Source organism: Channa argus, unplaced genomic scaffold, assembly GCF_033026475.1.
Source record: "Channa argus isolate prfri unplaced genomic scaffold, Channa argus male v1.0 Contig039, whole genome shotgun sequence".
In the NCBI taxonomy this organism is placed as follows: domain Eukaryota; kingdom Metazoa; phylum Chordata; class Actinopteri; order Anabantiformes; family Channidae; genus Channa; species Channa argus.
This window is the reverse complement of record NW_027125258.1, coordinates 243,839-268,830: the sequence shown is the minus strand read 5'-3', so window position 1 is coordinate 268,830 and position 24,992 is coordinate 243,839. Positions and strand designations below refer to the sequence as shown.

The following is a 24,992-nucleotide window of genomic DNA, read 5'->3' as shown; positions in this document are numbered from 1 at the left end:
CTGAAACAAAGTGGGACTTTGCTCAAACACGCCTGGAAATATGTTGCTTTATTGAGGATCAAAAGGTCTTTTCAGGGGTTCAGTTTCTGCAGACCCACACTATAACTGCAGAAAAACTTGATCTCTTGTCCAGCTGAAAATGAAAGTCACTTCTGGCAATTACACACAGTAAAGTAGCCAAATTACAGTCAGCTTTCTCAGGGGAGCTGATTTCACAAACTGAGGTATGGAAACTGACTTTACCCGACTAGATACCAGTCGGAGAACGCCAATTTCGTTGTCGTTTATAAACGTAACCATGTTTCCAATCAGGTTTCTCAAACTGTGCGTATATAAGTAACAAAAGGCTGCAAGCCCCATGATGGATGCTGAGGTTTTCGAAAGAGAAGCAATTCAGAAAACCCAGCTGCAACTGCAGCCAGACTTGGCTGCTTGTACAAACGTTTTGCCAAACAAAATTAATCATCTACCCAACACTCCAACTGAGACCCACTAAACTCACTTACAAGAGCTTTACTCACTTCACGCACAACTGACGCTCCACTTTAACTCACGTCAAATGAGGTGGCCATGATGTGCACCCAAACGGTTAGTTCAAAGCAATATATTCCAAGCCTAAGACTTACTGTCTGGAGGAAGATGCAGAAAACAAACTGCTAAATAGTTGCAGTTGATCTAAAAGTGATTGCAGAAACAAAGTGGGACTTTGCGCAAACACACCTGGAAATCAGGTTTCCAATGAGGTTTCTCAAACTGTGCGTATATACGTAACAAAAGGCTGCAAGCCCCACGATGGATGCTGAGGTTTTTGAAAGAGAAGCAATTCAGAAAACCCAGATGCACCTGCAGCCAGACTTGGCTGCTTGTACAAACGTTTTGCCAAACAAAATTGATCATCTAACCAACATTCCAACTGAGACCCACTAAACTCACTTACAAGAGCTTCACTCAGTTCATGTCACTGTCATAAGTTGTGCAAAGTCCCGACTGACGTCCTTTCAAGCTGAGACAAAGGTGAATATTGCAAGAAATGGAGACTTTTCTCAAGAACACCTTGAGTATGTTGATTGAATTAGAGAATAATAAACTAATGAGTTAGTTCCACTGTCCTAAAGAGTCAATTCCCACAAATGGCTGTCAGAATGGCCGAGCGGTCTAAGGCGCCAGACTTTAGCAAGGGCTCTTTCCCCAAAGGGACTTCTGGTCTTCAATGGAGACGTGGGTTCAAATCCCACTCCTGACATTTCTTCCTTCTGCATGTTGGTCATGATTTAGACATGTTTGTATTTGACAACTTTAGCAACTCGTGATTGTCTTTTGTTGCACAAAGCAAAAGACATGGCGACACTATTGCATAATCCTTCTCTACCAGATACGAATGTGCTGCTGAGATGATGCTGCCGCAACATTCTTACGAGAATGCACCTCGGGCACTCCTGGTAGTAATTTCTGACAACTGACGCTCCACATCAACTCACGTCAAGTCAGGTGGCCATGATGTGCATGCAAACGGTTAGTTCAAAGCAATATATTCCAAGCGTAATACTTACTGTCCGAGGAAGATGCTGAAAACAAACGGCTAAATAGTTGCAGCTGATCTAAAAGTGATTGCTGAAACAAAGTGGGACTTTGCGCAAACACACCTGGAAATCAGGTTTCCAATGAGGTTTCTCAAACTGTCCGTATATACGTAACAAAAGGCTGCAAGCCCCACGATGGATGCTGAGGTTTTCGAAAGAGAAGCAATTCAGAAAACCCAGCTGCAACTGCAGCCAGACTTGGCTGCTTATACAAACGTTTTGCCAAACAAAATTAATCATCTAACCAACACTCCAACTGAGACCCACTAAACTCACTTACAAGAGCTTTACTCACTTCACGCACAACTGACGCTCCACATTAACTCACGTCAAGTGAGCTGGCAATGATGTGCACCCAAACGGTTAGTTCAAAGCAATATATTCCAAGCCTAAGACTTACTGTCTGGAGGAAGATGCAGAAAACAAACGGCTAAATAGTTGCAGTTGACCTAAAAGTGATTGCTGAAACAAAGTGGGACTTTGCGCAAACACACCTGGAAATCAGGTTTCCAATGAGGTTTCTCAAACTGTGCGTATATACGTAACAAAAGGCTGCAAGCCCCACGATGGATGCTGAGGTTTTTGAAAGAGAAGCAATTCAGAAAACCCAGCTGCAACTGCTGCCAGACTTGGCTGCTTGTACAAACGTTTTGCCAAACTAAATTAATCATCTAACCAACACTCCAACTGAGACCCACTAAACTCACTTACAAGAGCTTTACTCACTTCACGCACAACTGACGCTCCACATTAACTCACGTCAAGTGAGTTGGCCATGATGTGCACCCAAACGGTTAGTTCAAAGCAATATATTCCAAGCCTAAGACTTACTGTCTGGAGGAAGATGCAGAAAACAAACTGCTAAATAGTTGCAGTTGATCTAAAAGTGATTGCTGAAAGAAAGTGGGACTTTGCGCACACACACCTGGAAATCAGGTTTCCAATGAGGTTTCTCAAACTGTCCGTATATACGTAACAAAAGGCTGCAAGCCCCAAGAAGGATGCTGAGGTTTTCGAAAGAGAAGCAATTCAGAAAACCCAGCTGCAACTGCAGCCAGACTTGGCTGCTTGTACAAACGTTTTGCCAAACAAAATTAATCATCTAACCAACACTCCAACTGAGACCCACTAAACTCACTTACAAGAGCTTCACTCACTTCATGTCACTGTCATAAGTTGTGCAAAGTCCCGACTGACGTCCTTTCAAGCTGAGACAAAGGTGAATATTGCAAGAAATGGAGACTTTTCTCAAGAACACCTTGAGTATGTTGATTGAATTAGAGAATAATAAACTAATGAGTTAGTTCCACTGTCATAAAGAGTCAATTCCCACCAATGGCTGTCAGGATGGCCGAGCGGTCTAAGGCGCCAGACTTAAGCAAGGGCTCTTTCACCAAAGGGACTTCTGGTCTCCAATGGAGGCGTGGGTTCAAATCCCACTCCTGACATTTCTTCCCTCTGCATGTTGGTCATGATTTAGACATAGTTGTATTTGACAACTTTAGCAACTCGTGATTGTCTTTTGTTGCACAAAGCAAAAGACATGGCGACACTATTGCATTATCCTTCTCTACCAGATACCAATGTGCTGCTGAGATGATGCTGCCGCAACATTCTTACGAGAATGCACCTCGGGCACTCCTGGCAGTAATTTCTGACAACTGACGCTCCACATCAACTCACGTCAAGTGAGGTGGCCATGATGTGCACCCAAACGGTTAGTTCAAGCAATATATTCCAAGCCTAAGACTTACTGTCTGGAGGAAGATGCAGAAAACCAACGGCTAAATAGTTGCAGTTGATCTAAAAGTGATTGCTGAAACAGAGTGGGACTTTGCTAAAACACGCCTGGAAATATGTTGCTTTATTGAGGATTAAAAGGTCTTTTCAGGGGTTCAGTTTCTGCATACCCACACTATAACTGCAGAAAAACTTGATCTCTTGTCCAGCTGAAAATGAAAGTCACTTCCGGCAATTACACACAGTAAAGTACCCAAATTACAGTCAGCTTTCTCAGGGGAGCTGATTTCACAAACTGAGGTATGGAAACTGAGTTTACCCGACTAGATACCAGTCGGAGAACGCCAATTTCGTTGTCGTTTATAAACGTAACCATGTTTCCAATCTTGTTTCTCAAACTGTGCGTATATAAGTAACAAAAGGCTGCAAGCCCCATGATGGATGCTGAGGTTTTCGAAAGAGAAGCAATTCAGAAAACCCAGCTGCAACTGCAGCCAGACTTGGCTGCTTGTACAATCGTTTTGCCAAACAAAATTAATCATCTAACCAACAATCCAACTGAGACCCACTAAACTCACTTACAAGAGCTTCACTCACTTCATGTCACTGTCATAAGTTGTGCAAAGTCCCGACTGACGTCCTTTCAAGCTGAGACAAAGGTGAATAATGCAAGAAATGGAGACTTTTCTCAAGAACACCTTGAGTATGTTGATTGAATTAGAGAATAATAAACTAATAAGTTAATTCCACTGTCCTAAAGAGTCAATTCCCACCAATGGCTGGCAGGATGGCCGAGCGGTCTAAGGCGCAAGATTTAAGCAAAGGCTCTTTCCCCAAAGGGACTTCTGGTCTCCAATGGAGGTGTGAGTTCAAATCCCACTCCTGACATTTCTTCCCTCTGCATGTTGGTCATGATTTACACATGTTTGTATTTGACAACTTTAGCAACTCGTGATTGTCTATTGTTGCGCAAAGCAAAAGACATGGCGACACTATTGCATAATCCTTCTCTACCAGATACCAATGTGCTGCTGAGATAAGGCTGCCGCGACATTCTTACGAGAATGCACCTCGCGCACTCCTGGCAGTAATTTCTGACAACTGACGCTCCACATCAACTCACGTCAAGTGAGGTGGCCATGATGTGCATGCAAACGGTTAGTTCAAAGCAATATATTCCAAGCGTAAGACTTACTGTCCGAAGAAGATGCTGAAAACAAACGGCTAAATAGTTGCAGTTGATCTAAAAGTGATTGCTGAAACAAAGTGGGACTTTTCGCAAACACACCTGGAAATCAGGTTTCCAATGAGGTTTCTCAAACTGTCCGTATATACGTAACAAAAGGCTGCAAGCCCCACGATGGATGCTGAGGTTTTCGAAAGAGAAGCAATTCAGAAAACCCAGCTGCAACTGCAGCCAGACTTGGCTGCTTGTACAAACGTTTTGCCAAACAAAATTAATCATCTACCCAACACTCCAACTGAGACCCACTAAACTCACTTACAAGAGCTTTACTCACTTCACGCACAACTGACGCTCCACTTTAACTCACGTCAAATGAGGTGGCCATGATGTGCACCCAAACGGTTAGTTCAAAGCAATATATTCCAAGCCTAAGACTTACTGTCTGGAGGAAGATGCAGAAAACAAACTGCTAAATAGTTGCAGTTGATCTAAAAGTGATTGCAGAAACAAAGTGGGACTTTGCGCAAACACACCTGGAAATCAGGTTTCCAATGAGGTTTCTCAAACTGTGCGTATATACGTAACAAAAGGCTGCAAGCCCCACGATGGATGCTGAGGTTTTTGAAAGAGAAGCAATTCAGAAAACCCAGATGCACCTGCAGCCAGACTTGGCTGCTTGTACAAACGTTTTGCCAAACAAAATTGATCATCTAACCAACATTCCAACTGAGACCCACTAAACTCACTTACAAGAGCTTCACTCAGTTCATGTCACTGTCATAAGTTGTGCAAAGTCCCGACTGACGTCCTTTCAAGCTGAGACAAAGGTGAATATTGCAAGAAATGGAGACTTTTCTCAAGAACACCTTGAGTATGTTGATTGAATTAGAGAATAATAAACTAATGAGTTAGTTCCACTGTCCTAAAGAGTCAATTCTCACCAATGGCTGCCAGGATGGCCGAGCGGTCTAAGGCGCCAGACTTAAGCAAGGGCTCTTTCCCCAATGGGACTTCTGGTCTCCAATGGAGGTGTAAGTTCAAATCCCACTCCTGACATTTCTTCCCTCTGCATGTTGGTCATGATTTAGACATGTTTGTATTTGACAACTTTAGCAACTCGTGATTGTCTTTTGTTGCACAAAGCAAAAGACATGGCGACACTATTGCATAATCCTTCTCTACCAGATACCAATGTGCTGCTGAGATGATGCTGCCGCAACATTCTTACGAGAATGCACCTCGGGCACTCCTGGCAGTAATTTCTGACAACTGACGCTCCACATCAACTCACGTCAAGTGAGGTGGCCATGATGTGCATGCAAACGGTTAGTTCAAAGCAATATATTCCAAGCGTAATACTTACTGTCCGAGGAAGATGCTGAAAACAAACGGCTAAATACTTGCAGCTGATCTAAAAGTGATTGCTGAAACAAAGTGGGACTTTGCTCAAACACGCCTGGAAATATGTTGCTTTATTGAGGATTAAAAGGTCTTTTCAGGAGTTCAGTTTCAGGAGACCCACACTAAAACTGCAGAAAAACTTGATCTCTTGTCCAGCTGAAAATGAAAGTCACTTCCGGCAATTACACACAGTAAAGTAGCCAAATTACAGTCGGCTTTCTCGGGGGAGCTGATTTCACAAACTGAGGTATGGAAACTGACTTTACCCGACTAGATACCAGTCGGAGATTGCCAATTTCGTTGTCGTTTATAAACGTAACCATGTTTCCAATCAGGTTTCTCAAACTGTGCGTATATAAGTAACAAAAGGCTGCAAGCCCCATGATGGATGCTGAGGTTTTCGAAAGAGAAGCAATTCAGAAAACCCAGCTGCAACTGCAGCCAGACTTGGCTGCTTGTACAATCGTTTTGCCAAACAAAATTAATCATCTAACCAACAATCCAACTGAGACCCACTAAACTCACTTACAAGAGCTTCACTCACTTCATGTCACTGTCACAAGTTGTGCAAAGTCCCGACTGACGTCCTTTCAAGCTGAGACAAAGGTGAATAATGCAAGAAATGGAGACTTTTCTCAATAACACCTTGAGTATGTTGATTGAATTAGAGAATAATAAACTAATGAGTTAGTTCCACTGTCCTAAAGAGTCAATTCCCACCAATGGCTGTCAGGATGGCCGAGCGGTCTAAGGCGCCAGACTTAAGCAAGGGCTCTTTCCCCAAAGGGACTTCTGGTCTCCAATGGAGGCGTGGGTTCAAATCCCACTCCTGACATTTCTTCCCTCTGCATGTTGGTCATGATTTAGACATGTTTGTATTTGACAACTTTAGTATCTCGTGATTGTCTTTTGTTGCACAAAGCAAAAGACATGGCGACACTATTGCATAATCCTTCTCTACCAGATACCAATGTGCTGCTGAGATGATGCTGCCGCAACATTCTTACGAGAATGCACCTCGGGCACTCCTGGTAGTAATTTCTGACAACTGACGCTCCACATCAACTCACGTCAAGTGAGGTGGCCATGATGTGCATGCAAACGGTTAGTTCAAAGCAATATATTCCAAGCATAATACTTACTGTCCGAGGAAGATGCTGAAAACAAACGGCTAAATAGTTGCAGCTGATCTAAAAGTGATTGCTGAAACAAAGTGGGACTTTGCTCAAAAAAGCCTGGAAATATGTTGCTTTATTGAGGATCAAAAGGTCTTTTCAGGGGTTCAGTTTCTGCAGACCCACACTATAACTGCAGAAAAACTTGATCTCTTGTCCAGCTGAAAATGAAAGTCACTTCTGGCAATTACACACAGTAAAGTAGCCAAATTACAGTCAGCTTTCTCAGGGGAGCTGATTTCACAAACTGAGGTATGGAAACTGACTTTACCCGACTAGATACCAGTCGGAGAACGCCAATTTCGTTGTCGTTTATAAACGTAACCATGTTTCCAATCAGGTTTCTCAAACTGTGCGTATATAAGTAACAAAAGGCTGCAAGCCCCATGATGGATGCTGAGGTTTTCGAAAGAGAAGCAATTCAGAAAACCCAGCTGCAACTGCAGCCAGACTTGGCTGCTTGTACAAACGTTTTGCCAAACAAAATTAATCATCTACCCAACACTCCAACTGAGACCCACTAAACTCACTTACAAGAGCTTTACTCACTTCACGCACAACTGACGCTCCACTTTAACTCACGTCAAATGAGGTGGCCATGATGTGCACCCAAACGGTTAGTTCAAAGCAATATATTCCAAGCCTAAGACTTACTGTCTGGAGGAAGATGCAGAAAACAAACTGCTAAATAGTTGCAGTTGATCTAAAAGTGATTGCAGAAACAAAGTGGGACTTTGCGCAAACACACCTGGAAATCAGGTTTCCAATGAGGTTTCTCAAACTGTGCGTATATACGTAACAAAAGGCTGCAAGCCCCACGATGGATGCTGAGGTTTTTGAAAGAGAAGCAATTCAGAAAACCCAGATGCACCTGCAGCCAGACTTGGCTGCTTGTACAAACGTTTTGCCAAACAAAATTGATCATCTAACCAACATTCCAACTGAGACCCACTAAACTCACTTACAAGAGCTTCACTCAGTTCATGTCACTGTCATAAGTTGTGCAAAGTCCCGACTGACGTCCTTTCAAGCTGAGACAAAGGTGAATATTGCAAGAAATGGAGACTTTTCTCAAGAACACCTTGAGTATGTTGATTGAATTAGAGAATAATAAACTAATGAGTTAGTTCCACTGTCCTAAAGAGTCAATTCCCACAAATGGCTGTCAGAATGGCCGAGCGGTCTAAGGCGCCAGACTTTAGCAAGGGCTCTTTCCCCAAAGGGACTTCTGGTCTTCAATGGAGACGTGGGTTCAAATCCCACTCCTGACATTTCTTCCTTCTGCATGTTGGTCATGATTTAGACATGTTTGTATTTGACAACTTTAGCAACTCGTGATTGTCTTTTGTTGCACAAAGCAAAAGACATGGCGACACTATTGCATAATCCTTCTCTACCAGATACGAATGTGCTGCTGAGATGATGCTGCCGCAACATTCTTACGAGAATGCACCTCGGGCACTCCTGGTAGTAATTTCTGACAACTGACGCTCCACATCAACTCACGTCAAGTCAGGTGGCCATGATGTGCATGCAAACGGTTAGTTCAAAGCAATATATTCCAAGCGTAATACTTACTGTCCGAGGAAGATGCTGAAAACAAACGGCTAAATAGTTGCAGCTGATCTAAAAGTGATTGCTGAAACAAAGTGGGACTTTGCGCAAACACACCTGGAAATCAGGTTTCCAATGAGGTTTCTCAAACTGTCCGTATATACGTAACAAAAGGCTGCAAGCCCCACGATGGATGCTGAGGTTTTCGAAAGAGAAGCAATTCAGAAAACCCAGCTGCAACTGCAGCCAGACTTGGCTGCTTATACAAACGTTTTGCCAAACAAAATTAATCATCTAACCAACACTCCAACTGAGACCCACTAAACTCACTTACAAGAGCTTTACTCACTTCACGCACAACTGACGCTCCACATTAACTCACGTCAAGTGAGGTGGCAATGATGTGCACCCAAACGGTTAGTTCAAAGCAATATATTCCAAGCCTAAGACTTACTGTCTGGAGGAAGATGCAGAAAACAAACGGCTAAATAGTTGCAGTTGACCTAAAAGTGATTGCTGAAACAAAGTGGGACTTTGCGCAAACACACCTGGAAATCAGGTTTCCAATGAGGTTTCTCAAACTGTGCGTATATACGTAACAAAAGGCTGCAAGCCCCACGATGGATGCTGAGGTTTTTGAAAGAGAAGCAATTCAGAAAACCCAGCTGCAACTGCTGCCAGACTTGGCTGCTTGTACAAACGTTTTGCCAAACTAAATTAATCATCTAACCAACACTCCAACTGAGACCCACTAAACTCACTTACAAGAGCTTTACTCACTTCACGCACAACTGACGCTCCACATTAACTCACGTCAAGTGAGTTGGCCATGATGTGCACCCAAACGGTTAGTTCAAAGCAATATATTCCAAGCCTAAGACTTACTGTCTGGAGGAAGATGCAGAAAACAAACTGCTAAATAGTTGCAGTTGATCTAAAAGTGATTGCTGAAAGAAAGTGGGACTTTGCGCACACACACCTGGAAATCAGGTTTCCAATGAGGTTTCTCAAACTGTCCGTATATACGTAACAAAAGGCTGCAAGCCCCAAGAAGGATGCTGAGGTTTTCGAAAGAGAAGCAATTCAGAAAACCCAGCTGCAACTGCAGCCAGACTTGGCTGCTTGTACAAACGTTTTGCCAAACAAAATTAATCATCTAACCAACACTCCAACTGAGACCCACTAAACTCACTTACAAGAGCTTCACTCACTTCATGTCACTGTCATAAGTTGTGCAAAGTCCCGACTGACGTCCTTTCAAGCTGAGACAAAGGTGAATATTGCAAGAAATGGAGACTTTTCTCAAGAACACCTTGAGTATGTTGATTGAATTAGAGAATAATAAACTAATGAGTTAGTTCCACTGTCATAAAGAGTCAATTCCCACCAATGGCTGTCAGGATGGCCGAGCGGTCTAAGGCGCCAGACTTAAGCAAGGGCTCTTTCACCAAAGGGACTTCTGGTCTCCAATGGAGGCGTGGGTTCAAATCCCACTCCTGACATTTCTTCCCTCTGCATGTTGGTCATGATTTAGACATAGTTGTATTTGACAACTTTAGCAACTCGTGATTGTCTTTTGTTGCACAAAGCAAAAGACATGGCGACACTATTGCATTATCCTTCTCTACCAGATACCAATGTGCTGCTGAGATGATGCTGCCGCAACATTCTTACGAGAATGCACCTCGGGCACTCCTGGCAGTAATTTCTGACAACTGACGCTCCACATCAACTCACGTCAAGTGAGGTGGCCATGATGTGCACCCAAACGGTTAGTTCAAGCAATATATTCCAAGCCTAAGACTTACTGTCTGGAGGAAGATGCAGAAAACCAACGGCTAAATAGTTGCAGTTGATCTAAAAGTGATTGCTGAAACAGAGTGGGACTTTGCTAAAACACGCCTGGAAATATGTTGCTTTATTGAGGATTAAAAGGTCTTTTCAGGGGTTCAGTTTCTGCATACCCACACTATAACTGCAGAAAAACTTGATCTCTTGTCCAGCTGAAAATGAAAGTCACTTCCGGCAATTACACACAGTAAAGTACCCAAATTACAGTCAGCTTTCTCAGGGGAGCTGATTTCACAAACTGAGGTATGGAAACTGAGTTTACCCGACTAGATACCAGTCGGAGAACGCCAATTTCGTTGTCGTTTATAAACGTAACCATGTTTCCAATCTTGTTTCTCAAACTGTGCGTATATAAGTAACAAAAGGCTGCAAGCCCCATGATGGATGCTGAGGTTTTCGAAAGAGAAGCAATTCAGAAAACCCAGCTGCAACTGCAGCCAGACTTGGCTGCTTGTACAATCGTTTTGCCAAACAAAATTAATCATCTAACCAACAATCCAACTGAGACCCACTAAACTCACTTACAAGAGCTTCACTCACTTCATGTCACTGTCATAAGTTGTGCAAAGTCCCGACTGACGTCCTTTCAAGCTGAGACAAAGGTGAATAATGCAAGAAATGGAGACTTTTCTCAAGAACACCTTGAGTATGTTGATTGAATTAGAGAATAATAAACTAATAAGTTAATTCCACTGTCCTAAAGAGTCAATTCCCACCAATGGCTGGCAGGATGGCCGAGCGGTCTAAGGCGCAAGATTTAAGCAAAGGCTCTTTCCCCAAAGGGACTTCTGGTCTCCAATGGAGGTGTGAGTTCAAATCCCACTCCTGACATTTCTTCCCTCTGCATGTTGGTCATGATTTACACATGTTTGTATTTGACAACTTTAGCAACTCGTGATTGTCTATTGTTGCGCAAAGCAAAAGACATGGCGACACTATTGCATAATCCTTCTCTACCAGATACCAATGAGCTGCTGAGATAAGGCTGCCGCGACATTCTTACGAGAATGCACCTCGCGCACTCCTGGCAGTAATTTCTGACAACTGACGCTCCACATCAACTCACGTCAAGTGAGGTGGCCATGATGTGCATGCAAACGGTTAGTTCAAAGCAATATATTCCAAGCGTAAGACTTACTGTCCGAAGAAGATGCTGAAAACAAACGGCTAAATAGTTGCAGTTGATCTAAAAGTGATTGCTGAAACAAAGTGGGACTTTGCGCAAACACACCTGGAAATCAGGTTTCCAATGAGGTTTCTCAAACTGTCCGTATATACGTAACAAAAGGCTGCAAGCCCCACGATGGATGCTGAGGTTTTCGAAAGAGAAGCAATTCAGAAAACCCAGCTGCAACTGCAGCCAGACTTGGCTGCTTGTACAAACGTTTTGCCAAACAAAATTAATCATCTACCCAACACTCCAACTGAGACCCACTAAACTCACTTACAAGAGCTTTACTCACTTCACGCACAACTGACGCTCCACTTTAACTCACGTCAAATGAGGTGGCCATGATGTGCACCCAAACGGTTAGTTCAAAGCAATATATTCCAAGCCTAAGACTTACTGTCTGGAGGAAGATGCAGAAAACAAACTGCTAAATAGTTGCAGTTGATCTAAAAGTGATTGCAGAAACAAAGTGGGACTTTGCGCAAACACACCTGGAAATCAGGTTTCCAATGAGGTTTCTCAAACTGTGCGTATATACGTAACAAAAGGCTGCAAGCCCCACGATGGATGCTGAGGTTTTTGAAAGAGAAGCAATTCAGAAAACCCAGATGCACCTGCAGCCAGACTTGGCTGCTTGTACAAACGTTTTGCCAAACAAAATTGATCATCTAACCAACATTCCAACTGAGACCCACTAAACTCACTTACAAGAGCTTCACTCAGTTCATGTCACTGTCATAAGTTGTGCAAAGTCCCGACTGACGTCCTTTCAAGCTGAGACAAAGGTGAATATTGCAAGAAATGGAGACTTTTCTCAAGAACACCTTGAGTATGTTGATTGAATTAGAGAATAATAAACTAATGAGTTAGTTCCACTGTCCTAAAGAGTCAATTCTCACCAATGGCTGCCAGGATGGCCGAGCGGTCTAAGGCGCCAGACTTAAGCAAGGGCTCTTTCCCCAATGGGACTTCTGGTCTCCAATGGAGGTGTAAGTTCAAATCCCACTCCTGACATTTCTTCCCTCTGCATGTTGGTCATGATTTAGACATGTTTGTATTTGACAACTTTAGCAACTCGTGATTGTCTTTTGTTGCACAAAGCAAAAGACATGGCGACACTATTGCATAATCCTTCTCTACCAGATACCAATGTGCTGCTGAGATGATGCTGCCGCAACATTCTTACGAGAATGCACCTCGGGCACTCCTGGCAGTAATTTCTGACAACTGACGCTCCACATCAACTCACGTCAAGTGAGGTGGCCATGATGTGCATGCAAACGGTTAGTTCAAAGCAATATATTCCAAGCGTAATACTTACTGTCCGAGGAAGATGCTGAAAACAAACGGCTAAATACTTGCAGCTGATCTAAAAGTGATTGCTGAAACAAAGTGGGACTTTGCTCAAACACGCCTGGAAATATGTTGCTTTATTGAGGATTAAAAGGTCTTTTCAGGAGTTCAGTTTCAGGAGACCCACACTAAAACTGCAGAAAAACTTGATCTCTTGTCCAGCTGAAAATGAAAGTCACTTCCGGCAATTACACACAGTAAAGTAGCCAAATTACAGTCGGCTTTCTCGGGGGAGCTGATTTCACAAACTGAGGTATGGAAACTGACTTTACCCGACTAGATACCAGTCGGAGATTGCCAATTTCGTTGTCGTTTATAAACGTAACCATGTTTCCAATCAGGTTTCTCAAACTGTGCGTATATAAGTAACAAAAGGCTGCAAGCCCCATGATGGATGCTGAGGTTTTCGAAAGAGAAGCAACTCAGAAAACCCAGCTGCAACTGCAGCCAGACTTGGCTGCTTGTACAATCGTTTTGCCAAACAAAATTAATCATCTAACCAACAATCCAACTGAGACCCACTAAACTCACTTACAAGAGCTTCACTCACTTCATGTCACTGTCACAAGTTGTGCAAAGTCCCGACTGACGTCCTTTCAAGCTGAGACAAAGGTGAATAATGCAAGAAATGGAGACTTTTCTCAATAACACCTTGAGTATGTTGATTGAATTAGAGAATAATAAACTAATGAGTTAGTTCCACTGTCCTAAAGAGTCAATTCCCACCAATGGCTGTCAGGATGGCCGAGCGGTCTAAGGCGCCAGACTTAAGCAAGGGCTCTTTCCCCAAAGGGACTTCTGGTCTCCAATGGAGGCGTGGGTTCAAATCCCACTCCTGACATTTCTTCCCTCTGCATGTTGGTCATGATTTAGACATGTTTGTATTTGACAACTTTAGTATCTCGTGATTGTCTTTTGTTGCACAAAGCAAAAGACATGGCGACACTATTGCATAATCCTTCTCTACCAGATACCAATGTGCTGCTGAGATGATGCTGCCGCAACATTCCTACGAGAATGCACCTCGGGCACTCCTGGTAGTAATTTCTGACAACTGACGCTCCACATCAACTCACGTCAAGTGAGGTGGCCATGATGTGCATGCAAACGGTTAGTTCAAAGCAATATATTCCAAGCATAATACTTACTGTCCGAGGAAGATGCTGAAAACAAACGGCTAAATAGTTGCAGCTGATCTAAAAGTGATTGCTGAAACAAAGTGGGACTTTGCTCAAAAAAGCCTGGAAATATGTTGCTTTATTGAGGATCAAAAGGTCTTTTCAGGGGTTCAGTTTCTGCAGACCCACACTATAACTGCAGAAAAACTTGATCTCTTGTCCAGCTGAAAATGAAAGTCACTTCTGGCAATTACACACAGTAAAGTAGCCAAATTACAGTCAGCTTTCTCAGGGGAGCTGATTTCACAAACTGAGGTATGGAAACTGACTTTACCCGACTAGATACCAGTCGGAGAACGCCAATTTCGTTGTCGTTTATAAACGTAACCATGTTTCCAATCAGGTTTCTCAAACTGTGCGTATATAAGTAACAAAAGGCTGCAAGCCCCATGATGGATGCTGAGGTTTTCGAAAGAGAAGCAATTCAGAAAACCCAGCTGCAACTGCAGCCAGACTTGGCTGCTTGTACAAACGTTTTGCCAAACAAAATTAATCATCTACCCAACACTCCAACTGAGACCCACTAAACTCACTTACAAGAGCTTTACTCACTTCACGCACAACTGACGCTCCACTTTAACTCACGTCAAATGAGGTGGCCATGATGTGCACCCAAACGGTTAGTTCAAAGCAATATATTCCAAGCCTAAGACTTACTGTCTGGAGGAAGATGCAGAAAACAAACTGCTAAATAGTTGCAGTTGATCTAAAAGTGATTGCAGAAACAAAGTGGGACTTTGCGCAAACACACCTGGAAATCAGGTTTCCAATGAGGTTTCTCAAACTGTGCGTATATACGTAACAAAAGGCTGCAAGCCCCACGATGGATGCTGAGGTTTTTGAAAGAGAAGCAATTCAGAAAACCCAGATGCACCTGCAGCCAGACTTGGCTGCTTGTACAAACGTTTTGCCAAACAAAATTGATCATCTAACCAACATTCCAACTGAGACCCACTAAACTCACTTACAAGAGCTTCACTCAGTTCATGTCACTGTCATAAGTTGTGCAAAGTCCCGACTGACGTCCTTTCAAGCTGAGACAAAGGTGAATATTGCAAGAAATGGAGACTTTTCTCAAGAACACCTTGAGTATGTTGATTGAATTAGAGAATAATAAACTAATGAGTTAGTTCCACTGTCCTAAAGAGTCAATTCCCACAAATGGCTGTCAGGATGGCCGAGCGGTCTAAGGCGCCAGACTTAAGCAAGGGCTCTTTCCCCAATGGGACTTCTGGTCTCCAATGGAGGTGTAAGTTCAAATCCCACTCCTGACATTTCTTCCCTCTGCATGTTGGTCATGATTTAGACATGTTTGTATTTGACAACTTTAGCAACTCGTGATTGTCTTTTGTTGCACAAAGCAAAAGACATGGCGACACTATTGCATAATCCTTCTCTACCAGATACCAATGTGCTGCTGAGATGATGCTGCCGCAACATTCTTACGAGAATGCACCTCGGGCACTCCTGGCAGTAATTTCTGACAACTGACGCTCCACATCAACTCACGTCAAGTGAGGTGGCCATGATGTGCATGCAAACGGTTAGTTCAAAGCAATATATTCCAAGCGTAATACTTACTGTCCGAGGAAGATGCTGAAAACAAACGGCTAAATACTTGCAGCTGATCTAAAAGTGATTGCTGAAACAAAGTGGGACTTTGCTCAAACACGCCTGGAAATATGTTGCTTTATTGAGGATTAAAAGGTCTTTTCAGGAGTTCAGTTTCAGGAGACCCACACTAAAACTGCAGAAAAACTTGATCTCTTGTCCAGCTGAAAATGAAAGTCACTTCCGGCAATTACACACAGTAAAGTAGCCAAATTACAGTCGGCTTTCTCGGGGGAGCTGATTTCACAAACTGAGGTATGGAAACTGACTTTACCCGACTAGATACCAGTCGGAGATTGCCAATTTCGTTGTCGTTTATAAACGTAACCATGTTTCCAATCAGGTTTCTCAAACTGTGCGTATATAAGTAACAAAAGGCTGCAAGCCCCATGATGGATGCTGAGGTTTTCGAAAGAGAAGCAATTCAGAAAACCCAGCTGCAACTGCAGCCAGACTTGGCTGCTTGTACAATCGTTTTGCCAAACAAAATTAATCATCTAACCAACAATCCAACTGAGACCCACTAAACTCACTTACAAGAGCTTCACTCACTTCATGTCACTGTCACAAGTTGTGCAAAGTCCCGACTGACGTCCTTTCAAGCTGAGACAAAGGTGAATAATGCAAGAAATGGAGACTTTTCTCAATAACACCTTGAGTATGTTGATTGAATTAGAGAATAATAAACTAATGAGTTAGTTCCACTGTCCTAAAGAGTCAATTCCCACCAATGGCTGTCAGGATGGCCGAGCGGTCTAAGGCGCCAGACTTAAGCAAGGGCTCTTTCCCCAAAGGGACTTCTGTTCTCCAATGGAGGCGTGGGTTCAAATCCCACTCCTGACATTTCTTCCCTCTGCATGTTGGTCATGATTTAGACATGTTTGTATTTGACAACTTTAGTATCTCGTGATTGTCAATTGTTGCACAAAGCAAAAGACATGGCGACACTATTGCATAATCCTTCTCTACCAGATACCAATGTGCTGCTGAGATGATGCTGCCGCAACATTCTTACGAGAATGCACCTCGGGCACTCCTGGCAGTAATTTCTGACAAGTGACGCTCCACATCAACTCACGTCAAGTGAGGTGGCCATGATGTGCATGCAAACGGTTAGTTCAAAGCAATATATTCCAAGCGTAATACTTACTGTCCGAGGAAGATGCTGAAAACAAACGGCTAAATAGTTGCAGCTGATCTAAAAGTGATTGGTGAAAAAGAGTGGGACTTTGCTCAAACACACCTGGAAACATGTTCCTTTATTGTGGATCAAAAGGTCTTTTCAGGAGTTCAGTTTCTGCAGACCCACACTATAACTGCAGAAAAACTTGATCTCTTGTCCAGCTGAAAATGAAAGTCACTTCTGGCAATTACACACAGTAAAGTAGCCAAATTACAGTCGGCTTTCTCAGGGGAGCTGATTTCACAAACTAAGGGTTTGGAAACTGACTTTACCCGACTAGATACCAGTCGGAGAACGCCAATTTCGTTGTCGTTTATAAACGTAACCATGTTTCCAATCAGGTTTCTCAAACTGTGCGTAAATAAGTAACAAAAGGCTGCAAGCCCCATGATGGATGCTGAGGTTTTCGAAAGAGAAGCAATTCAGAAAACCCAGCTGCAACTGCAGCCAGACTTGGCTGCTTGTACAATCGTTTTGCCATCAAAATTAATCATCTAACCAGCAATCCAACTGAGACCCACTAAACTCACTTACAGGAGCTTCACTCACTTCATGTCACTGTCATAAGGTGAGCAAAGTCCCGACTGACGTACTTTCAAGCTGAGACAATGGTGAATATTGCAAGAAATGGAGACTTTTCTCAAGAACACCTTGAGTATGTTGATTGAATTAGAGAATAATAAACTAATGAGTTAGTTCCACTGTCCTAAAGAGTCAATTCCCGCCAATGGCTGTCAGGATGGCCGAGCGGTCTAAGGCGCCAGACTTAAGCAAGGGCTCTTTCCCCAAAGGGACTTCTGGTCTCCAATGGAGGTGTGGGTTCAAATCCCACTCCTGATATTTCTTCCCTCTGCATGTTGGTCATGATTTAGACATGTTTGTATTTGACAACTTTAGGAACTCGTGATTGTCTTTTGTTGCACAAAGCAAAAGACATGGCGACACTATTGCATAATCCTTCTCTACCAGATACCAATGTGCTGCTGAGATGATGCTGCAGCAACATTCTTACGAGAATGCACCTCGGGCACTCCTGGCAGTAAATTCTGACAACTGACGCTCCACATCAACTCACGTCAAGTGAGGTGGCCATGATGTGCATGCAAACGGTTAGTTCAAAGCAATATATTCCAAGCGTAAGACTTACTGTCCGAAGAAGATACTGAAAACAAACGGCTAAATAGTTGCAGCTGATCTAAAAGTGATTGCTGAAACAAAGTGAGACTTTGCGCAAACACACCTGGAAATCAGGTTTCCAATGAGGTTTGTCAAACTGTCCGTATATACGTAACAAAAGGCTGCAAGCCCCAAGATGGATGCTGAGGTTTTCGAAAGAGAAGCAATTCAGAAAACCCAGCTGCAAATGCAGCCAGACTTGGCTGCTTGTACAAACGTTTTGCCAAACAAAATTAATCATCTAACCAACACTCCACCTGAGACCCACTAAACTCACAAGAGCTTTACTCACTTCAAGCACAACTGACGCTCCACATTAACTCACGTCAAGTGAGGTGGCCATGATGTGCACCCAAACGGTTAGTTCAAAGCAATATATTCGAAGCCTAAGACTTACTGTCTGGAGGAAGATGCAGAAAACAAACGGCTAAATAGTTGCAGTGGATCTAAAAGTGATTGCTGAAACAAAGTGGGACTTTGCGCAAACACACCTGGAAATCAGGTTTCCAATGAGGTTTTTCAAACTGTGCGTATATACGTAACAAAAGGCTGCAAGCCCCACAATGGATGCTGAGGTTTTCGAAAGAGAAGCAATTCAGAAAACCCAGCTGCAACTGCAGCCAGACTTGGCTGCTTGTACAAACGTTTTGCCAAACAAAATTAATCATCTAACCAACACTCCAACTGAGACCCACTAAACTCACTTACAAGAGCTTCACTGACTTCATGTCACTGTCATAAGTTGTGCAAAGTCCCGACTGACGTCCTTTCAAGCTGAGACAAAGGTGAATATTGCAAGAAATGGAGACTTTTCTCAAGAACACCTTGAGTATGTTGATTGAATTAGAGAATAATAAACTAATGAGTTAGTTCCACTGTCATAAAGAGTCAATTCCAACCAATGGCTGTCAGGATGGCCGAGCGGTCTAAGGCGCCAGACTTAAGCAAGGGCTCTTTCCCCAAAGGGACTTCTGGTCTCCAATGGAGGCGTGGGTTTAAATCCCACTCCTGACATTTCTTCCCTCTGCATGTTGGTCATGATTTAGACATAGTTGTATTTGACAACTTTAGCAACTCGTGATTGTCTTTTGTTGCACAAAGCAAAAGACATGGCGACACTATTGCATAATCCTTCTCTACCAGATACCAATGTGCTGCTGAGATGATGCCGCCGCAACATTCTTACGAGGATGCACCTCGGGCACTCCTGGCAGTAATTTCTGACAACTGACGCTCCACATCAACTCACGTCAAGTGAGGTGGCCATGATGTGCACCCAAACGGTTAGTTCAAGCAATATATTCCAAGCCTAAGACTTACTGTCTGGAGGAAGATGCAGAAAACAAACGGCTAAATAGTTGCAGTTGATCTAAAAGTGATTGCTGAAACAGAGTGGGACTTTGCTAAAACACGCCTGGAAATATGTTGCTTTATTGAGGATTAAAAGGTCTTTTCAGGAGTTCAGTTTCAGGAGACCCACACTAAAACTGCAGAAAAACTTGATCTCTTGTCCAGTTGAAAATGAAAGTCACTTCCGGCAATTACACACAGTAAAGTAGCCAAATTACAGTCGGCTTTCTCGGGGGAGCTGATTTCACAAACTGAGGTATGGAAACTGACTTTACCCGACTAGATACCAGTCGGAGATTGCCAATTTCGTTGTCGTTTATAAACGTAACCATGTTTCCAATCAGGTTTCTCAAACTGTGCGTATATAAGTAACAAAAGGCTGCAAGCCCCATGATGGATGCTGAGGTTTTCGAAAGAGAAGCAATTCAGAAAACCCAGCTGCAACTGCAGCCAGACTTGGCTGCTTGTACAATCGTTTTGCCAAACAAAATTAATCATCTAACCAACAATCCAACTGAGACCCACTAAACTCACTTACAAGAGCTTCATTCACTTCATGTCACTGTCATAAGTTGTGCAAAGTCCCGACTGACGTCCTTTCAAGATGAGACAAAGTGAATAATGCAAGAAATTGAGACTTTTCTCAAGAAAACCTTGAGTATGTTGATTGAATTAGAGAATAACAACCTAATGAGGTAGTTCCACTGTCCTAAAGAGTCAATTCCCACCAATGGCTGTCAGGATGGCCGAGCGGTCGAAGGCGCCAGACTTAAGCAAGGGCTTTTTCCCCAAAGGGACTTCTAGTCTCCAATGGAGGCGTGGGTTCAAATCCCACTCTTGACATTTCTTCCCTCTGCATGTTAGTCATGATTTAGACATGTTTGTATTTGACAACTTTAGCAACTCGTGATTGTCTTTTGTTGCACCAAGCAAAAGACATGGCGACACTATTGCATAATCCTTCTCTACCAGATACCAATGTGCTGCTGAGATGATGCTGCCGCAACATTCTTACGAGAATGCACCTCGGGCACTCCTGGTAGTAATTTCTGAAAACTGACGCTCCACATCAACTCACGTCAAGTGAGGTGGCCATGATGTGCATGCAAACGGTTAGTTCAAAGCAATATATTCCAAGCGTAATACTTACTGTCCGAGGAAGATGCTGAAAACAAACGGCTAAATAGTTGCAGCTGATCTAAAAGTGATTGCTGAAACAGAGTGGGACTTTGCTAAAACACGCCTGTAAATATGTTGCTTAATTGAGGATTAAAAGGTCTTTTCAGGAGTTCAGTTTCAGGAGACCCACACTAAAACTGCAGAAAAACTTGATCTCTTGTCCAGCTGAAAATGAAAGTCACTTCCGGCAATTACACACAGTAAAGTAGCCAAATTACAGTCGGCTTTCTCGGGGGAGCTGATTTCACAAACTGAGGTATGGAAACTGACTTTACCCGACTAGATACCAGTCGGAGAACGCCAATTTCGTTGTCGTTTATAAACGTAACCATGTTTCCAATCAGGTTTCTCAAACTGTGCGTATATAAGTAACAAAAGGCTGCAAGCCCCATGATGGATGCTGAGGTTTTCGAAAGAGAAGCAATTCAGAAAACCCAGCTGCAACTGCAGCCAGACTTGGCTGCTTGTACAATCGTTTTGCCAAACAAAATTAATCATCTAACCAACAATCCAACTGAGACCCACTAAACTCACTTACAAGAGCTTCACTCACTTCATGTCACTGTCACAAGTTGTGCAAAGTCCCGACTGACGTCCTTTCAAGCTGAGACAAAGGTGAATAATGCAAGAAATGGAGACTTTTCTCAAGAACACCTTGAGTATGTTGATTGAATTAGAGAATAATAAACTAATGAGTTAGTTCCACTGTCCTAAAGAGTCAATTCCCACCAATGGCTGGCAGGATGGCCGAGCGGTCTAAGGCGCAAGATTTAAGCAAGGGCTCTTTCCCCAAAGGGACTTCTGGTCTCCAATGGAGGTGTGGGTTCAAATCCCACTCCTGACATTTCTTCCCTCTGCATGTTGGTCATGATTTAGACATGTTTGTATTTGACAACTTTAGCAACTCGTGATTGTCTTTTTTTGCGCAAAGCAAAAGACATGGCGACACTATTGCATAATCCTTCTCTACCAGATACCAATGTGCTGCTGAGATGATGCTGCCGCAACATTCTTACGAGAATGCACCTCGGGCACTCCTGGCAGTAATTTCTGACAACTGACGCTCCACATCAACTCACGTCAAGTGAGGTGGCCATGATGTGCATGCAAACGGTTAGTTCAAAGCAATATATTCCAAGCGTAATACTTACTGTCCGAGGAAGATGCTGAAAACAAACGGCTAAATAGTTGCAGCTGATCTAAAAGTGATTGGTGAAACAGAGTGGGACTTTGCTCAAACACGCCTGGAAACATGTTGCTTTATTGTGGATCAAAAGGTCTTTTCAGGAGTTCAGTTTCTGCAGACCCACACTATAACTGCAGAAAAACTTGATCACTTGTCCAACTGAAAATGAAAGTCACTTCCGGCAATTACACACAGTAAAGTAGCCAAATTACAGTCGGCTTTCTCAGGGGAGCTGATTTCACAAACTGAGGTATGGAAACTGAGTTTACCCGACTAGATACCAGTCGGAGAACGCCAATTTCATTGTCGTTTATAAACGTAGCCTTGTTTCCAATCAGGTTTCTCAAACTGTGCTTATATAAGTAACAAAAGGCTGCAAGCCCCATGATGGATGCTGAGGTTTTCGAAAGAGAAGCAATTCAGAAAACCCAGCTGCAACTGCAGCCAGACTTGGCTGCTTGTACAATCGTTTTGCCAAACAAAATTAATCATCCAACCAACAATCCAACTGAGACCCACTAAACTCACTTACAAGAGCTTCACTCACTTCATGTCACTGTCATAAGTTGTGCAAAGTCCCGACTGACGTCCTTTCAAGCTGAGACAAAGGTGAATATTGCAAGAAATGGAGACTTTTCTCAAGAACACCTTGAGTATGTTGATTTAATTAGAGAATAATAAACTAATGAGTTAGTTCCACTGTCCTAAAGAGTCAATTCCCACCAATGGCTGTCAGGATTGCTGAGCGGTCTAAGACGCCAGACTTAAGCAAGGGCTCTTTCCCCAAAGGGACTTCTGGTCTCCAATGGAGGTGTGGGTTCAAATCCCACTCCTGATATTTCTTCCCTCTGCATGTTGGTCATGATTTAGACATGTTTGTATTTGACAACTTTAGGAACTCGTGATTGTCTTTTGTTGCACAAAGCAAAAGACATGGCGACACTATTGCATAATCCTTCTCTACCAGATACCAATGTGCTGCTGAGATGATGCTGCAGCAACATTCTTACGAGAATGCACCTCGGGCACTCCTGGCAGTAAATTCTGACAACTGACGCTCCACATCAACTCACGTCAAGTGAGGTGGCCATGATGTGCATGCAAACGGTTAGTTCAAAGCAATATATTCCAAGCGTAAGACTTACTGTCCGAAGAAGATACTGAAAACAAACGGCTAAATAGTTGCAGCTGATCTAAAAGTGATTGCTGAAACAAAGTGAGACTTTGCGCAAACACACCTGGAAATCAGGTTTCCAATGAGGTTTCTCAAACTGTCCGTATATACGTAACAAAAGGCTGCAAGCCCCAAGATGGATGCTGAGGTTTTCGAAAGAGAAGCAATTCAGAAAACCCAGCTGCAAATGCAGCCAGACTTGGCTGCTTGTACAAACGTTTTGCCAAACAAAATTAATCATCTAACCAACACTCCACCTGAGACCCACTAAACTCACAAGAGCTTTACTCACTTCAAGCACAACTGACGCTCCACATTAACTCACGTCAAGTGAGGTGGCCATGATGTGCACCCAAACGGTTAGTTCAAAGCAATATATTCGAAGCCTAAGACTTACTGTCTGGAGGAAGATGCAGAAAACAAACGGCTAAATAGTTGCAGTGGATCTAAAAGTGATTGCTGAAACAAAGTGGGACTTTGCGCAAACACACCTGGAAATCAGGTTTCCAATGAGGTTTTTCAAACTGTGCGTATATACGTAACAAAAGGCTGCAAGCCCCACAATGGATGCTGAGGTTTTCGAAAGAGAAGCAATTCAGAAAACCCAGCTGCAACTGCAGCCAGACTTGGCTGCTTGTACAAACGTTTTGCCAAACAAAATTAATCATCTAACCAACACTCCAACTGAGACCCACTAAACTCACTTACAAGAGCTTCACTGACTTCATGTCACTGTCATAAGTTGTGCAAAGTCCCGACTGACGTCCTTTCAAGCTGAGACAAAGGTGAATATTGCAAGAAATGGAGACTTTTCTCAAGAACACCTTGAGTATGTTGATTGAATTAGAGAATAATAAACTAATGAGTTAGTTCCACTGTCATAAAGAGTCAATTCCAACCAATGGCTGTCAGGATGGCCGAGCGGTCTAAGGCGCCAGACTTAAGCAAGGGCTCTTTCCCCAAAGGGACTTCTGGTCTCCAATGGAGGCGTGGGTTTAAATCCCACTCCTGACATTTCTTCCCTCTGCATGTTGGTCATGATTTAGACATAGTTGTATTTGACAACTTTAGCAACTCGTGATTGTCTTTTGTTGCACAAAGCAAAAGACATGGCGACACTATTGCATAATCCTTCTCTACCAGATACCAATGTGCTGCTGAGATGATGCCGCCGCAACATTCTTACGAGGATGCACCTCGGGCACTCCTGGCAGTAATTTCTGACAACTGACGCTCCACATCAACTCACGTCAAGTGAGGTGGCCATGATGTGCACCCAAACGGTTAGTTCAAGCAATATATTCCAAGCCTAAGACTTACTGTCTGGAGGAAGATGCAGAAAACAAACGGCTAAATAGTTGCAGTTGATCTAAAAGTGATTGCTGAAACAGAGTGGGACTTTGCTAAAACACGCCTGGAAATATGTTGCTTTATTGAGGATTAAAAGGTCTTTTCAGGAGTTCAGTTTCAGGAGACCCACACTAAAACTGCAGAAAAACTTGATCTCTTGTCCAGTTGAAAATGAAAGTCACTTCCGGCAATTACACACAGTAAAGTAGCCAAATTACAGTCGGCTTTCTCGGGGGAGCTGATTTCACAAACTGAGGTATGGAAACTGACTTTACCCGACTAGATACCAGTCGGAGATTGCCAATTTCGTTGTCGTTTATAAACGTAACCATGTTTCCAATCAGGTTTCTCAAACTGTGCGTATATAAGTAACAAAAGGCTGCAAGCCCCATGATGGATGCTGAGGTTTTCGAAAGAGAAGCAATTCAGAAAACCCAGCTGCAACTGCAGCCAGACTTGGCTGCTTGTACAATCGTTTTGCCAAACAAAATTAATCATCTAACCAACAATCCAACTGAGACCCACTAAACTCACTTACAAGAGCTTCATTCACTTCATGTCACTGTCATAAGTTGTGCAAAGTCCCGACTGACG

General features: G+C 43.1%; 10 non-coding genes across 10 annotated transcripts; all 10 read left to right on the top strand.

The window, feature by feature from the left end:
* Positions 1-2,921: 2,921 nt before the first annotated feature.
* trnal-uaa (transfer RNA leucine (anticodon UAA)) lies at positions 2,922-3,028 on the top strand. The gene is made up of 2 exons: positions 2,922-2,959; positions 2,984-3,028. It is a non-coding gene; the product is annotated as a tRNA-Leu (tRNA).
* A 3,607-nt stretch (positions 3,029-6,635) lies between these two features.
* trnal-uaa (transfer RNA leucine (anticodon UAA)) lies at positions 6,636-6,742 on the top strand. Its single transcript has 2 exons — positions 6,636-6,673; positions 6,698-6,742. It is a non-coding gene; the product is annotated as a tRNA-Leu (tRNA).
* Positions 6,743-10,031: 3,289 nt separating this feature from the next.
* trnal-uaa (transfer RNA leucine (anticodon UAA)) lies at positions 10,032-10,138 on the top strand. The gene is made up of 2 exons: positions 10,032-10,069; positions 10,094-10,138. It is a non-coding gene; the product is annotated as a tRNA-Leu (tRNA).
* Positions 10,139-13,745: 3,607 nt separating this feature from the next.
* On the top strand, positions 13,746-13,852 carry trnal-uaa (transfer RNA leucine (anticodon UAA)). Its single transcript has 2 exons — positions 13,746-13,783; positions 13,808-13,852. It is a non-coding gene; the product is annotated as a tRNA-Leu (tRNA).
* A 1,504-nt stretch (positions 13,853-15,356) lies between these two features.
* On the top strand, positions 15,357-15,463 carry trnal-uaa (transfer RNA leucine (anticodon UAA)). Its single transcript has 2 exons — positions 15,357-15,394; positions 15,419-15,463. It is a non-coding gene; the product is annotated as a tRNA-Leu (tRNA).
* A 1,073-nt stretch (positions 15,464-16,536) lies between these two features.
* trnal-uaa (transfer RNA leucine (anticodon UAA)) lies at positions 16,537-16,643 on the top strand. Its single transcript has 2 exons — positions 16,537-16,574; positions 16,599-16,643. It is a non-coding gene; the product is annotated as a tRNA-Leu (tRNA).
* A 1,073-nt stretch (positions 16,644-17,716) lies between these two features.
* Positions 17,717-17,823, top strand: trnal-uaa (transfer RNA leucine (anticodon UAA)). The gene is made up of 2 exons: positions 17,717-17,754; positions 17,779-17,823. It is a non-coding gene; the product is annotated as a tRNA-Leu (tRNA).
* Positions 17,824-19,066: 1,243 nt separating this feature from the next.
* Positions 19,067-19,173, top strand: trnal-uaa (transfer RNA leucine (anticodon UAA)). The gene is made up of 2 exons: positions 19,067-19,104; positions 19,129-19,173. It is a non-coding gene; the product is annotated as a tRNA-Leu (tRNA).
* Positions 19,174-20,245: 1,072 nt separating this feature from the next.
* Positions 20,246-20,352, top strand: trnal-uaa (transfer RNA leucine (anticodon UAA)). Its single transcript has 2 exons — positions 20,246-20,283; positions 20,308-20,352. It is a non-coding gene; the product is annotated as a tRNA-Leu (tRNA).
* Positions 20,353-23,955: 3,603 nt separating this feature from the next.
* On the top strand, positions 23,956-24,062 carry trnal-uaa (transfer RNA leucine (anticodon UAA)). Its single transcript has 2 exons — positions 23,956-23,993; positions 24,018-24,062. It is a non-coding gene; the product is annotated as a tRNA-Leu (tRNA).
* Positions 24,063-24,992: the final 930 nt, after the last annotated feature.